The sequence below is a fragment of the Brachyistius frenatus genome, unplaced genomic scaffold (assembly GCF_029030835.1).
Source record: "Brachyistius frenatus isolate BFR_SWC_R1_liver_20210118 unplaced genomic scaffold, ASM2903083v1 Contig_225, whole genome shotgun sequence".
NCBI lineage: Eukaryota > Metazoa > Chordata > Actinopteri > Embiotocidae > Brachyistius > Brachyistius frenatus.
In genome coordinates this window covers 305,001-311,188 of record NW_027210824.1, presented here as the reverse complement: position 1 = coordinate 311,188, position 6,188 = coordinate 305,001, and the positions used below count along the sequence as shown (strand labels likewise).

The 6,188-nt window shown below is 41.0% G+C and overlaps 1 protein-coding gene across 1 annotated transcript in view; it reads left to right on the top strand.

The window, feature by feature from the left end:
- dock2-like (dedicator of cytokinesis protein 2) overlaps positions 1–6,188 on the top strand; it is a 96,264-nt gene that overhangs the window by 70,780 nt on the left and 19,296 nt on the right. The window lies entirely within an intron of this gene.

The window sequence follows — 6,188 nt, the reverse complement described above, 5'->3', positions numbered from 1 at the left end:
CACAGAATCACACACTCTTGCTTCCATCACTCACTTTATTTATATCTTTGCTTTTCTGTGTGAACACAGTCCACTACTCCCTTGCTCTCTCTCTCTCTCTCTCTCTCTCTCTCTCTCTCTCTCTCTCTCTCTCTCTCTCTCTCTTTTTGTTCTGTTGCTTTCTCTCCCTGGTAGTTTCACCTCACTCTCCCCTCAGAGCTGGTTTGTCACCGTCCTCCCTCTTCTTTGCCCCACTTTTAGCCTCTTCACGCCATTCTTCCCTCTTCTTTTTTTAAATCTCCCTTTCTAACTCTCACCTTTGAATGTGCCACCACTCTTCCTCTTTTATTGTCTTTCTTCCTCTGCTCCCATTCGTACCAGCTGAGGATGACGCTGCTTTCTTTCCTGTGGCAAACTAGACAATTAGATAAATTGAAAAGAAAGTAAGATTAAACACTGTATGACATCGGGTTTTAATTATGCCTAATGATGAATGCTTTGTCTTTTCAGCATAGCAGAAATGTGTTTGCAATTAATTTCCTCATTTTTCATGCATGAGGAAAGGCAAGAATATTTCACCGGTGTTCACCTCTTTTTGAGGCAAGTATAAGATTTAGAATTTGAATTAAGACATAGATCTCCATAGGTTTAGTTTAGGAGAGGGTTTTAAATATTGTTAGCAGTTATGAATTACATCTGCAGTAGTGAAGTGGGTTTAAATATATTGTCCACACATAGTAATGTAATATAGTATAATTTGTGTGCTTTTCTCATGTTAAACTACATGTTAGTGAAGTGTGTGTGTGTGTGTGTGTGTGTGTGTGTGTGTGTGTGTGTGTGTGTGTGTGTGTGTGTGTGTGTGTGTGTGTGTGTGTGTGTGTGTGTGTGTGCACTCCCTGAACGGTTCCTTGATGCAGTGTCCATGTGAGTGTCCCTCCTGAGCCCTCCCCCATCTGAAAATAACTGGTGATGTATGCACCACTGCAAAGTGGTTGACTCACCTTGTGTTGTGTTTCAATTGACCTCTGGTGAGATGAAAAAAATGGTGTGTGTGTGTGTGTGTGTGTGTGTGTGTGTGTGTGTGTGTGTGTGTGTGTGTGTGTGTGTGTGTGTGTGTGTGTGTGTGTGTGTGTGTGTGTCTGTGTGTGTGGAAGGCAGTGCCACAGTGTTTGTGCATGTTACATAAGCAGCCACACATGGGCCATTTCAAAGCAACAGTACACATGTGCACAGGAACATCCGGGGTTGATAAAGTGTGAGATAGCTGTGCTAAAGTCCTGAGGTCGCAGTCATTTGATTTTGGAGTGGAGGATGAGAAGAGAAGCTCCTCATTGTCAAGGAGGGAAGTGGAGGAGAAGGAGTACAATGTCAGAGCTGGATTCTTCTCTTCTCTTCTCTTCTCTTCTCTTCTCTTCTCTTCTCTTCTCTTCTCTTCTCTTCTCTTCTCTTCTCTTCTCTTCTCTTCTCTTCTCTTCTCTTCTCTTCTCTTCTCTTCTCTTCTCTTCTCTTCTCTTCTCTTCTCTTCTCTTCTCTTCTCTTCTCTTCTCTTCTCGTCTCGTCTCTCATTTCCCCTTGACCTCTGTCCCTCCCTATGCTTTCCTCCTTCTTATTTGTATCAGCTAATTATTTCTCTTTGTACTTGAAGACTAAATGTGCGGCTGAGGAAACATTGATCTGTTTTGTGAGCACTCAACAGGCGTACATGCCCACATACACACTCTAAAATGCAAACACGTGCAAACAGATAAACACCCATGCTACACAGCACACAGACACATCACCCTGACACACAATTCTAATTACACCTCCACACTGCCCTGTGTGTGTTTGTGTGTGTGTGTGTGTGTGTGTGTGTGTGTGTGTGTGTGTGTGTGTGTGTGTGTGTGTGTGTGTGTGTGTGTGTGTGTGTGTGTGTGTGTGTGTGTGTGTGTGTGTGTGTGTGTTCTATGGATGGCGGACAGAGATGAGCCTGTGTCTGTGGTGGTATAGTGAGCAGTGCTGCAGGCGTCCACTGTGTTTTTCAGATGTTCTATTTTAAAGAATGATGAAAAATCACAGTTGAGAGCAGAGTAATGAGTTCCCACCTGCGGGGATGCCACAAAAGGAACGAAAGAGGAGGGAAGAGGGGAGGCAAAAAAAAAAAAAAAAAGGTGGTGCAGAGAGCACGGGCAGGATATGGACCAAAATGAAGTGCTGTGAAAGGCATCAATTGACCTGATGTGGAATTATTTGAATGGATTGCTGTCATCGTTTTCCCTCTGCTTTAAATTGAGACTCATGAACTCATATTTGGTTCTGTTTTGCGTGTACCGTGCCTTCGCCCAAAGTGAGCTGGGATAGGCTCTAGCCCCCCGTGACCCTGTTCATGATAAAGTGGGTATAAATAATGGACGGATAGAACATACAAGTAGATGCCAAAATCATCAATGTGTACCTGATGGATTACTTGATCCACCCTTTCTCACTACTGATTGTTAGTTTTGTCCATGTCAGAAACATTTCTTTGTGTTAATTCAACAGATTAAATCCTAACACTTTAAGTATTTAAATTAAGGCTGTCACAGTTAATGCTTTAATGCTCTGTCCTAATTTAAAATTAATGATATGTTAATTATATTTAATTGCATCAGTCTTGTTTCACTGTTTATCCTGCCAGGCATCTCTTGGGATAATGAACTTTAAACAGAGAATTCAAATGTGAGTCTGTAACTTTTGAAAGCACAGTATTAAATTGATTGGAAATTAAATGCACTCTTACTGTGTTCAGTAAACAAGTTCTTTGCTGCTACAGCCTCACACTGACCAGCACACACACACACACACACACACACACACACACACACACACACACACACACACACACACACACACACACACACACACACACACACACACACACACACACACACACATTATTGTGTTCCTTACCTGACTTTATGACTTCTCTCTGCTTGTAAAACTGTTACTTTATGTTGCTGCATATTACAGGCCTCTGGCTTTTCTTCTGTGTTCATGGCTGCGATGACAGCTGTTTGAGGATCTTGTTACTGTGCTGCCATCACCTGTAGCATACCTTTAGCTGAGGTTTGAGGGTGCAAGTAAACAAGCTGCCATTACTGCGGTGGCTTCCCTCTCTTTCAAATCTGTACAACAACTCTGTGATATATGAAAGGGTTTTACTTTTGAACTGCCTTTGTCAAAATGAAATGTGTCCAGGAGATTGTATACGGCCTGCTGAAAATATGGTCATCAAAATGCCCTTGGATAAAAAAAAAAAAAAACATATTTTACTTAAATCATCAAGACCACCCTGACTGTGCTGTGCTGTATTAAGGCAGCTCCACAAGCCTCTGCTACATTAAATTAATTTCACTTAATAAATCTCTGTTAAACCCTGCTGTTTGTATTTTGAGCAAAGAGCTCACAATGGACCGACCAGGAGCAGTCAAAGACCGGTGTCTGCCCGCGGTGTGCTCCTTATCTCTTGGTAGCTCGGCACTCATTTTACGTCTTTCCTGGTTGAAATTCCATATTTCCAATTTCATATGTTTCACATTTCTTTTTGCTGATTAGGGTGCAAAAAATAATAGATTACAGATTTGTTTAAAGCCATCTGGCAGATAATGCTGGATGGGTTTAATTACTTATTCAAACTAGTAATTTGAGACTGAAAAGCTTCCCCATTTACATGGAATAATATCATCTGTTGGAGGGGATGATTGCTGACAGTGATCTATACGCAAATACCTCAGCTTTCACTCTCAATGAAAGCATTCGATTTGATTCTGCCACCACAGTAATGGCAGCATCGGAGAATACTTTAGCAGCTGGCAGATAAGCAGTGAAAGTTATCTGTATTCAAACCGCTGCTCAAGGTGTTGTACTTTTTATTTTAATTTCGCTAACCCTGTGACCTTTTCCCGAGCGCCACCCTGAGGACAAACGGTATATTTTTTTAACCCAATAGCGAAAATAAACACTATATATTTTTGTTCAGTTCCGCGCATTTGTGCTGTGGAGTTTAATGAACATAACAGCTTCTATAAGTTGCTGCTGTAGCACGGCTTAGGTTCGATTTATTTCGTATCATGCATGTGCTTTTTCAGGCAACTGTCATTTTGAAATAACTGGGAAATTACAGCTGTTAATGCATCATTAATGAGAGTGGCCCGAGAGAGAGAATGGATGGATAAATAGACGGAAAGTGAAGGAGGGAGGAGGAAAGGAGAGAAATCCCAGACCTCGCCAGCATCTGTGTCCTGTTTGTCGGTAATCTCCTCGCTGTTGTGTAAGGCCTTTGCCTCAACAAGCACTGAGCTCTCTCTCTGTCTCTCGCTCTCTCTCTCTGTGTCACACACATTGCAGTCGTCAGTAGTTTTATTAATATACACAAGGCAAATATGCCTTTCAAACGTCTTTGCACGCAATGTGTTGATGAAACACACTTGTGTGTGAGGAAGCAAACATTTGATGGTTGGATATTTGGCCCAGCGAGTTGTGTTTCGATGGTGTTAAAGGAGATTGAGAGCATAGGTCTTCAGAGAACAGCAATTACAGGGAAGTAGGGCAATATGACACGTGACCTACACTTCAGAGCACAAATACACACACATGCACAAACACAGTGAACATGACATCAGAAAGTACTGAGCTGGAGAGTAGTTTTAGTGACTGACTGTGTGTGTGTGTGTGTGTGTGTGTGTGTGTGTGTGTGTGTGTGTGTGTGTGTGTGTGTGTGTGTGTGTGTGTGTGTGTGTGTGTGTGTGTGTGTGTGTGTTCGTTCGTTCTTAATCCTATTATTAATCAACCATTCCACACTAAAGAGGCAGAGAAGGAAAAGAGAGAGGGTGAGAGGAAAAAACTTAATTGTACCACTTCCTCCTCTGCAGGTGCCAGACGATTAATTGTCATTTAATAATTTCAAATATTTGATTTAATTGTCTTTTTTGGTTCATTTTATGCCAGTTATTATGATATAAACCTAATCATAGTTTAATAATACACATACACCTTAAGAAGAACAGGAGACATTTATTAACTTTGCTTATCAGGGCATATAAATACAGATTTCTTAAATATACAATGCCTGGAAAACCATGTGGAAATAATTATTATAACATTTCTATAAATTTCTCCCATGAATGGAAATGATTCTAAAAAGTATGCAAAATAATTGCTATCAGTTGAAACAATTGTGATCAGGCTATTATGCAATGATTTACATGCTTAGTCTACTACGTGGGGGGTGGGTTTCTGTCCTTTTACTGAGCTAAATTACATAAATTATCATAATTACATAATTCCACCGTGTGCCACCATGTCAGCAAAACTGTCAATAACTGTTTTTCCATGCTATTGTTTACTTTCAGTTAATTTTAGTGACTGTAAGACAAACAAGACATTATTTAAAGACAAGCTAAACCTAGTTCCTACTTTTAGTAACCGTTATTTCCAGTACTTACTCAAAACGCAGGTTTCTCACTGAATTGATCTCCTAGCAATTTTAGGGGGGAACATGAGTGGGAAGAGAGACGTCGGAAAGAAGGGAATAGAGATTAAGGAACGGAGTGTGCTGACAGGGTCTCTGGTGTCACTACACTGCAGAGAGCTGGGCGGAGGAAGGAGCACTGAGCACGCACACGCACACACACACACACACACACACACACACACACACACACACACACACACACACACACACACACACACACACACACACACACACACACACACACACACACATATATATGCACACAAGAACATGCAATACTCATTACTAGTCAGATATTTATTTAATTAATTTTCAAGTGCAACTGACAACACTTTCTTCATCAACTTCTGCGTGGTGCTTTTATATTTTCTAAAACTGCTCACGGTGAAAATATGTCTGTGTTTGCATACATGACTGAAAGGGTGTTGTTTTTTGTATAATGATGCAGGCAAACACAAACACACAGTCGGCCTATTTTGATCAGATGAAAACTGTCACCACATTACATGCCATTCATCTTTCATCTTCAATTAGTCATCCATCATCCTTCATTTCCGTTTAATGTTTCCCTTTTCTGCCACCAACTCTGGGGAATAATTCCTCCCAAAACCTGCTTGCAGAAATACCTGTACATCTGCTGCGTTTCTGAAACACATCTGTGAACTTTATGTACACCTCAACAGTGGAGCACAGCAGAGGGGAGGATCAGAAAACATTA